This window comes from Arachis hypogaea, chromosome 3 (assembly GCF_003086295.3).
Source record: "Arachis hypogaea cultivar Tifrunner chromosome 3, arahy.Tifrunner.gnm2.J5K5, whole genome shotgun sequence".
NCBI classification, from domain to species: domain Eukaryota; kingdom Viridiplantae; phylum Streptophyta; class Magnoliopsida; order Fabales; family Fabaceae; genus Arachis; species Arachis hypogaea.
In genome coordinates, this window is record NC_092038.1 from 83,917,613 (window position 1) to 83,928,383 (window position 10,771).

At 35.4% G+C, this 10,771-nt stretch overlaps 1 non-coding gene across 1 annotated transcript; it reads right to left on the minus strand.

Moving 5' to 3' along the window:
• Positions 1-10,135: 10,135 nt before the first annotated feature.
• LOC112793629 (small nucleolar RNA R71) lies at positions 10,136-10,243 on the minus strand. Its single transcript, XR_003198329.1, has one exon. It is a non-coding gene; the product is annotated as a small nucleolar RNA R71 (small nucleolar RNA).
• Between the last annotated feature and the right edge of the window lie 528 nt (positions 10,244-10,771).

Below are 10,771 nucleotides of genomic sequence, written 5' to 3' on the forward strand. Positions count from 1 at the left end.
ATTGAGTGGTAATTGATATTAGTTATGATAAGTAAGAGTTTATTGGTTGTTAGTATATCTAATGGAGGTTGAATTATATACATAGGTAAAATTGTAAACGAAGCGGATAATTAGATACAAAATAAACAATGTGGTGGTATTGTGGATCTTGGAATTTTGTCAAATGAGTAAAGAAAATCGAGAATAGAATATTTTAGATGTTTGAAATGATTGAGTGTGTTATAAGTGTGATTGAGTATATGGTATTAAAATTATAGTTAGTATAAGAACGGTTGCTAGGCCTTGAAGGTGTTGAATGGTTGGAAATTGATGGATATTGTAATTGGAGCTATGGAAAGTTGCTTATGATTGAGAATTTGATGAGACATTGAATTAGGCATGGAGATGCTATAAGGCCCTAAGTATGACTTAGTCTTAGGACGAGTGTAAATCTTATTTGGGTCATGTTGAGGAAGTTCAAAAGTAAGCCTAGGTTTTGTAATCCGATGAATAATGTATGACATAATTGAATATTTGGATTAGTTGGTTAATTAGTGGCTAAAAATCAGAGTGGCGCAGCGAAAGCTTGTGGAATGCAATAGCACATGATAGTCGTGAGTAGAGGTCGTAGGAAGATGACTAAACGTATCTTAGGTTTGAATACTTGAAGAGTTAATGGGTTAATGTAAGTAAAGGTTTTCTAAACACTAAGTTTGATTGTGACAGTAAGATTAGAATGAGTTGGGCTGTGAAGATGCGGGTAGGCGAATAAATGAGAATTGGGTGATAACTGAATGCAATTGTCGTGTCAGGAAGATAGGGATTGCGATATTTGATCATGATGACTTTGGGCATAGGTTGAAATAGGAATTGAATAATTTGGAAGATAGATTAGAAGAGCATTGAATTGAAATGCTAATATTGTATTGAGCTTGAATTAAGGAAATCTAAGAGTAGGAAGGATGAGTACGATATAAGCTTGAATTCAGTCAAAATATGGAGTTATAAATAAGAATAAAAGATGTAATCAAGAAATTGAGCTGACGTGGAGGTACAAAATGATGAATGGTGAGAGGTAGGTTTAAGTTGAGGGAACTTTTAAGGATGATGATGGGTAAACCAGATTTTGAGGGCAAAATTTCTTATTTGGTGGGGAGAATGTAAGAACCACGAATCAATTAACCGATTAATTAACGTTAAATAATAATAACTTAATTGCCTGAATTAGGTTCAAAAAGATTTAGAATATTAATTAGAAAAAATAAATATGATATTTGGATTCAGTAGATTTTTCTAAATTGAAAAATGTAATTTTCTGTGAAAAATTGCATAAAAATGCGTATCGGTAAATTAACCGGCAGTACTGGCTTAGATCAGTTTGGTACTGTGCGACTGATACAGAAAAAATTAATTCTCCGCAATAACTACCGGCAAGTGCACCGGGTCGTATCAAGTAATAAAACTCACAAAAGAGTGAGGTCGATTCCACGAGCATTAATGGATTAAGCAAGCAATAGTTGATTAATTGGCCTAGTTAGACGGTTCATATTGGCATGATGATCAAACAAGAAATGTAAATAACAGAAAAGGAAAGTGCAGAAAAGTAAAATGACAAGAATGTAAAGTACAAGAATGTAAGATGCTAGAAATGTAAAGTGTAAGAAAGTAAATGGCTATAAAGTAAATAAAGAACTAAAAATAAAATGAACATTGGCATCAAGAGATATTGCATTTTCCGAATCAAGTTCATTCTCATCTCTTCCTCAATCAATGCATTCATTGATCTCCTTGGCAATCTTAGGTGATTTGATCCCAATTCCTTGACAATCCAATCCCTCTAAGCTTGAACAATTGTCCAATTCCTTGATTTAATTGCTCATGGGAAGAGATGAAGCTTGGTGACTGATTATACCACACACCTTCATAAATCAAAGTATTCGTAGGATTACATGTCACGATATCCATCCAACCCCCAACCTAATCCAGCATGAGAAAGCATTTCTAGCATGATTTCCTAATTCCTCTGTCAAGGTTCCGAGGAAATCCAATTATGGACAATTTCTTCGTCGAGACAATTGTTCAATTGAATAAAGATTGAAAGCTTTCTAGTAAGACCAAGAGAAAAGACAGAGGAAGAAGAATGAAAACTACAATTGATCCATTAAATAACAATAGATCTCTTTAACCCAATGAAAAGAGTTAGTTTAATTCATTGCTCTATTCTAACAGAAAAGAAAGAACGTACAGAAAAATAAAGAAGAAGATCAAGAATTAAAGAAGAACTGAAAATTAAAATTTCATAAATGAAAATTACAATTGAAACTAAACTATTACAAAGGAAAGAAAAGAAGAGAAAAGGAAGAAGAGTGGTGTATGCTAAGGGATGTGTGTGCATGATTCTAGACTCCCTTCCAATCCAGAATGATTCCTCCAATCTAGCTAATTCATTTATATAGGCTTACAAACTAAAAGATGAAAATACAAATTACAAATGAAAATTCTTAATCGAGATGCTTCTTATACCTTGGGTTGAGTGATGTTTATAGGCTCTACTTGCTTGCATGATCCAGGGGTGTATTGGGGCCTTTAGTGGTGTTGCAGCATTTAAAAATTGCTCCCAGACCCTTCCTCAGCATTTTCGTCAACGTTGGCATGCAAACGTTCTCCTCCAATGCTCTTCCTCGTGTGCGTACGCACAAGGCAGTGTGCGTAATCACACTGGCAAATTTCCTCTTCTGCGTATGCACACTAGCAAAAATTTCCAATGTTAGCGTTTGACCTGAGTGTTGGAGGCAACGTTGTTTGGCTAACGTTCCACTTGTGCGTACGCACACTAGCCACTTTTCTTCTTGTGCGTACGCACACAAGGTGATTCTTCCGGCCTTGAATTTTTGAGATGTATCGAGAACGTTGGGGGTAACGTTGGTTCACCAACGTTAGTTCTTCACTTTCTTCATACTAATGTTGGTTCTTCCTCGTTGCTTTTCTCTGCTTCTCTACTTCTATTTTTCCTATCATCAAACAAATAAGTGTATCAAAGTAATATACAAGATAATCTCTATTATACTAAGTGTGCTAATAATGCTCAAAATCATAACTTCACTTAGTGTGATCTATTTCATCATGTTTTCCTTGTATATTAACTAAAATTCACCTATGCTTGAGATTTTTGTTTATGAAGAGATTTTTCATGCTTTTGCTCCTTTATCAACAGAATTTGTATGAAAACTAAACTAAAATCTACTGAAAAGCATAGAAAAATAGGACATGATGCCCTGGCATCAGCGAGAATAATTAAAAGCAGTAGAAAAACCTTAAAATAATATTTAGAATTGAAAACCGGGCACAAATTTTAAAGGTTTGGGCCAAAAATGCTAACAGGATTGACCGGACCCAAGTTGGGCCCAAGCTTAACATATAAATACACTTAAAATGAGCCATTTCAGCTCATAACCCACCCACACACTAAACCTAGAAGCTGCAAGAGAAGAGAGGAGAAAAGAGAGTGTTACTATTCACATACAACTTCCGATGGCCATAACTCGAGCTACAGTGCTTCGATTCACATGCCGTCAGCGGCTACGCAAAGCTCTTGTCGAGGCCATTATTTCTATCTAATCTTTGTTGGTAATATTTTGATTTTTCACCTCTTCCCCTCTGCCTTAAAAATCCAAAAATATGGGTAATGATTTTGAATGAATTTTTGTGTTTTGATTGTTTAGATAGTACTTAAGGTTGGACTATTAGTAGTTTGTGCCCCAAACACCATCGAGAAAGGTAAGAAAACTCTTTACCTTGTGAAATTGTGATTTTGATGAACCCTAGGTATTGATTTGTGGTAATTAATGTGTATAGCTTGGAAAAAATTGATTGTTGATGCTGGTTGGAGTTAGTTGGTGAATTGTTGGTGACTTGATTTTGGGTTGAAAGCTTGCTTGGACTCAAAGTGGTGTTTTGTGCATATTGAGAATTGGCTAAGGTATGATTTCAGTTTCCTCTATGTAATATATAATATTTCTGGACACTTAGACTAGTGACCCATAGGATAGGATTGAATTAAATTGGTTGTTGGAATTCTTGTACGATGATGTATGATGATTTGGGTTGTTTTGGTGAATGGTAATGTTGATGTTAATAATATGGTATTGAAGATTGAGATTAAGATTGATTATGATGATTGTTGGTAATGGTGGAATGATAATTGATTAATGTGTTAGTTGAGAAATGAATATAGTGTTATGTAATTGATAATTGGGATTGATGATTTCATAAGATGAAGTGGTGAATTGTGGTATGAAAAGTGTGAGATCTGATGTGTTTTGGAGTTTGATGAGATTGTGGTTTGGTTTTGGTTGGGAAATTGGAAGGTTGAGAACTTATAAGTTTTTGGTAAAAATGAGTTTTGGGTTAAGTTTGACGCATAACTTGAGTTTCAAAGCTTAAAATTAAATGAAACTTGTTTTAAATTAAAGATGGCTTTGAGAGATTTAAATTGATATAAATTTTATAGAAAATGGATTTTTGTAGAGGGAGTTATGATCATTCAAAGGTTGGTGTCAAAATCTGAATTCTGTGAATGCTGCAGAATTTGTGATTTCTGGTTTGTGTGCGCATGCACAACCTTGTGCACACACACACCCTGTGAATTTTTGAACCTGTGCGCACGCACACACGGGGATATGGCTTATGTTGGGAGCGCTAGCACGCTCTGTGCGCACACACAACCAATGAAATTTTGCAAGTTGTGCGCACACACAGCCTTGTGCGCATGCACACGTTGGAACGTGCACTCTGTTGAGAGCATTCGCACACATTGTGCAGATGAACAGAGTTGAAATTTTTATTCACTGTTGATGACTTGCATCATTTACCCCTTTTTCTTATCTAAAAGGACCATAAAAAGAGCACAATCTCATTGAAACAATGCAATTTCATGAAACAAATGATATATATTATGGTACATTGCTTTGAAATGGGTTTGTGCTGAATTTTAGGTGAAAAGAGCAACAAAAGGGAAAGGAAATAACAAATAAAGCTAGGCGTGTGAAGCTGGGCATGCCACTTGAAGCTCTGGGCATGGCACGCCAAGCTTTTGAACTATCCCTCAACAATGGGTGTGCCACTTAGAGCTCTGGGCATGGCACGCCAAGTTTGTGAAGCCAAGTCTCAAAGAGGGCGTGCCACTTGGTGCTATGGGCGTGTCATGCCAAGTTTGTGAAGCCAATATGTCAAAGAGGGCACGCCACTTAGTGTTTTGGGCATGGCACGCCAGGCTTAAGTTCCACAGGAGTAATTTTGAGCCCCACTATGGGCGTGGCACGCCAAAAAGTGGGCGTGGCACTCCGGGGCATATGCCAGCCTGACCTCCTCTCATTTAAATGACGATATCTTGAGCTACACAACTCCAAATTGAGTGATTCTAGTGCCATTAGAAAGTAGACATTCAGGGCGTTTCAACCATATATAACACTTTATGATGGACACTGGAATTGAGAATGATATTGACACTGAAAACACAATGAGAAAAACACGTCACTGCAGAGTTACCAGCCTGACCTCTTCATCTTCAAAGGAACATAACTTGAGTTTTAGAGGTCCAAATGATCTGATTTAGGTGGCGTTTGAAAGCTGACATCAAGAGCTTTCCAACCATATATAACACTCTAGGTGGATGTTAAAACCTGGGCATGCCACTTGATATCGAAGGCATGGCACGCCAGCTCTATTTTCATAATAGGCATGGCACGCCAAGTTTTGGGCATGGCACGCCAGTTCTAATGGCCAGAGAGGAAGATTTTGTGCATCATTGAAGGCGTGGCACGCCGGGCCACTTGACAGACTAACCTATCCATCTTCAAATGGGCATAACTTGAGCTACAAAGGTCCAAATGAGTTGATTCTAGTGGCAATGGAAAGCTAACATCCAGAGCTTTCTAAAAATATATAATACTTTATGGTGAACATTCAATTTGAGGCCCAAAAAACTCCATACTTTCAACATTGTAAAATGGGTCATACTTCAAAGAGCAAATTCAAGTGGGCATGGCACTTCAACTTCTTCCTGCAGCCCCCAACCTTCAATCAAGCCCACTCCAACTCTCATTCAAGCCTACAATTGTCAACCAATCAAGGCCACAAGAAGCATCTAGAATAGTTTATTTTCATTTTATTGTAATTTGCTTTCAATTTTATTTAAGTTTGTAATTTAGGAGAGCCTATATAAAGGCCTTAGTTTCATAGAACTTGAAGGAATCATCTATCATTGGGAGGGGTCTTTGGACTCCCTCTTCTCACCCACACTTCTCTCCTCTTCCACTTTCTTACTTGTAAATATTTTAGTTATGAATCACTAATGCTTTCCATTGGGAAAGAGAGCTCTATTGTTTTTCAACGGATTAATTTGTTTTTATTCTTCTTCTTCTCTTCATCTCTCTTTGATTTACTAGAAAGAACTTCGTTCTTCAAGCTTAGCATTCAATTATCTTGGAAAAGAGATTGAATGCAATTGGGTTTTATGGGAACCTTGGAAGAGGAAATATAAAACCATGCTTGAAATTCTTTCTCACACTTGAATAGATTTGGGTTTTGGGATTGGATATGGTGACATATAATCCACCCACTATTTAGATCTGTGATGATGTGTGGTATAATCAAGTAACAAGCTTCATCTCCTCTCATGAGCAACTAGACCAAGGAATTGGCTATTGATCAAGATTGGGGAGATTGAGTTACCAAGGGATTGGGACTCAATCACTCATGATTGCCAAGAGGTCAATGAGTTGCATGATTGAAGATGAAATGAAATCAATTAATCCGGAGAATGCAATATCTCTTGATCTCAATGTTTATTTTTTCTTTCTTTCTTTTATTTACTTTATGGTTATTTACATTTTCTGCACTTTACATTTCTAGCACTTTACTTTCTTGTACTTTACTTTCCTTGTCATTTACTTTCTTGAACTTTATTGCTTTCCTTTACTTTTATGTCATTTACATTTTCTTGTTGCTCATCATCCAATTGTGCTTGTCTAAGTAGGCTAATTAATCAACTATTGTTTGCTTAATCCATTAATCTCTGGGGATCCAACCCCACTCCATTGTGGGTTATTACTTGACGACAATTTGGTGTGTTTGCCAAAGAATGGATTCATTATATGTGGGTAGTGAATTCCGGTCATCACCTGTGCGTACGCACACATTTGAAAATCCTCTTGGGCATGCGCATGCACACCCCTGTGCGTACGCACATGCCCTGGTTTTCAACTAAAATCTTGTTTTTAATTGTTTTGCCTTCCAAACAAGTGTGCAAACTTATGTGACACTTATTTAAGACTCTTTGGCTTATTTTTCGGGTATCAAAACATAGAAAAGGTCCTAGGAGATTCAATTTGATATTACCTTGAAATGTCAGAGAATGGAGGCTTAGGTTTCTGCCATACTGAGGATGGGTTTGGTTGAGAGAGAAGGAAGAGTAGTGAATTGGCAAATACTGACAATGAATTAAGAAACTTGTGAACTAATGAGTTCGAAACGAAAATTATGAATTGGCAGTGGTTGAGATGAGTCTGGGACTCGAGATGGAATGATGGATCCATGATATATTGAAAAATAATTTTTGAAAACCACTAAATCACTGTTTTATACTAAGATTGTTGAGACGCTATGCGCCTAGCAAGGATGGTTTGGTTGGATCCCGCCTGTTGAGGTAGCGGCGGCGGCGTAAGGGCGTTGGTTCGTCCTGCTTACGTTGATATGTGAGGTCTGTGCCTCCGTGGCAATAGTATCCCGCTCGCATCCCTTCGGATCACTAGAGTGTGCAAGCACAGAATCCTGGACGGTGTTTCGAGCACCATATCTCAGGGGTTCCTATTATGAGTCCAAAGGTCGACATCTCCATGGAGATATGTCGGGTTGGCAGTTGAACCGACAATGTGATATCACAGCCAATAGGGCAGACATTCATCATGTGTGTTGTTTATGTGGTTGCTTTCTTTGTCTACTTGCATATTATGCCGGGGATTGTTCGAGTTTGGACAACTGACGGTTCATCTTGTTGCTTAGATTAGGTAACCTTCTTTCTTGTTTCAACCTTTATTTTCTTTTCAAAAAGTTTTTGAATAAAAAAATTTAATAAAATCAAAAAACCAAAAAACTTTTGTGTTTCTTGTTTGAGTCTTGTGTCAAATTTTAAGTTTGGTATCAACTGCAATTTTTTTAATTTAATTTTCCTAAAATTTTCAAAAATTCATGCATTGTGTTCTTCTTTGATCTTCAAGTTTTTCTTGATGATTTTCCTTGTTTGATCTTTAATTTTTCTTGTTTTGTGTCTTTTATTGTTTTTCTTGTGTATTTTCAAATTGTTAGTGTCCCTAGTACAAAAGTTTTTAAGTTTGGTGTCTTGCATGTCTTTCTTTTATTAAAAATTTTCAAAAATTTGTTCTTGATGTTCATCATATCTTCAAAGTATTCTTAGTGTTCATCTTGACTTTCAAAGTGTTCTAGCATGCATTATTTATTTTGATCTTAAATTTTTATGTTTTGTTTCATTTTGTTGTTTTTCTCTCTCCTCATTAAAAATTTAAAAGTAAAAAAAATATATTTTCCTTATTCTTTTCATAATTTTTGAAATTTTGAGTTGACTTGGTCAAAAATTTTTAAAATTTAGTTGTTTCTTGTTAGTCAAGTCAAAATTTCAATTTAAAAACTTTATCTTTTCAAATATTTTTCAAAATCAATTCTTTTTCATTTTTTATGATTTTCGAATTTCATTTTGAAAATTTTTCAAAATCTTTTTCATTTTTTTCTTTTAATGTTTTCGAAAATTTTAAAAACTGATTTTTCAAAAATCTTTTTCTTAATTTTATTTCATATTTTCGAAAATCCTTGCTAACAATTAATGTTTTGATTCAAAAATTTCAAGTTTGTTACTTTCTTGTTAAGAAAGGTTCAATCTTTGAATTCTTAAATCATATCTTTTAGTTTCTTGTTAGTCAAGTCATCAACTTTAATTTTAAAAATCAAATCTTTTTAATTTCTTTTTCAATTCTTTTTCAAAATAAATTTCAATCATATCTTTTTAAAATTTTAATTTCAAAATCTTTTTCTAACTTTTTATCTTTTCAAAATTTATTTTCAAATCTTTTTCAACTAACTACTTGACTTGTTTGTTTTAATTTTAAAAAGTTTACTATTTCTTATCTTTTTCAAAACCACCTAACTACTTTTCCACTTCTAATTTTTGAAAATTACTAACCACTTTTTCAAAAATCTTTTTAATTAACTAATTGTTTTAGTTTTTAATTTTCTTGTATTTCTTTTTTCAAATTTTTGAAACTAACTTAATTAATTAAATAAAAATAAAAATATTTTTCTTTTCCCTCTTCTTAAAATTTGAATACTCTCTCTCTCATCTCTTTCTATTTATTTTATTTATTTGCTAACATTTCTCTTCTACTCATCTAATAATTCGAACCCTCTCCCTCTCTCTATGTTCGAATTCTTGTTATTATCTCTCTAACTCATTCTTCTATTCTTCTTTTCCTCTGACACATAAAGGAATCTCTATACTGTGACATAGAGGATTCCTCTTCTCTCTTTGTTCTCTTCTTTTTCATATGAGTGGAACAAGGATAAGGACATTCTTGTTGAAGCTGATCCTGAACCTGAAAGGACTCTAAAGAGGAAGCTAAGAGAAGCTAAAGCACAACACTCCGGAGAGGACCTTACAGTAAATTTTGAAAAAGAGGCAGACATGGCAGCCGAACCTGAGAACAATGGTGGAGATGCAAGGAAGATGTTTGGTGACTTTACTAAACCAACTTCCAACTTCTATGGAAGAAGCATCTCAATTCCTGCAATTGGAGCAAACAACTTTGAGCTTAAGCCTCAATTAGTTTCTCTAATGCAGCAGAATTGCAAGTTTTATGGACTTTCATTGGAAGATCCTCATCAGTTCTTAGCTGAATTCTTGCAAATATGTGACACTGTTAAGACCAATGGGGTTGATCCCGAGGTCTACAAACTTATGTTTTTCCCCTTTGCTGTAAGAGACAGAGCTAGGATATTGTTGGACTCACAACCTGGGGAAAGCCTGAACTCTTGGAAAAAGTTGGTCAATGCTTTCTTGGCCAAATTCTTTCCACCTCAAAAGATGAGCAAGCTTAGAATGGAAGTCTAAACCTTCAGACAGAAGGAAGGTGAATCCATTTATGATGCTTGGGAAAGATACAAGCAATTGATCAGAAGGTGTCCTTCTGACATGCTTTCATGATGGAGCATCTTAGGTATATTCTATGATGGTCTGTCTATATTGTCCAAGATGTCATTGGACCACTCTGCTGGTGGAAATCTTCATCTGAAGAAAACACCTGCAGAAGCCCAGGAACTCATTAAAATGGTTGTAAATAACCAATTCATGTATACTTCTAAAAGAAATCATGTGAATAATGGGATAACTCAAAAGAAAGGAGTTCTTGAGATTGATACTTTGAATGCTATATTGGTTCAGAACAAAATATTGACTCAGCAAGTCGATATGATTTCTCAGAATCTGACTGGATTGCAAGCTGCATCCGGCAGTACTAAAGAAGCCTCCTCTGAAGGAGGAGCTTATGACCCTGAGAATCCTGCAATGGAAGAGGTGAATTACATAGGAGAATCCTATGGAAACACCTATAATCCTTCATGGAGAAATCATCCAAATTTCTCATGGAAGGATCAACAGAAGCCTCAATAAGGCTTCAATAATAATAATGGTGGGAAAATTCAGTTTGGCAATAGCAAACCTTTTCCA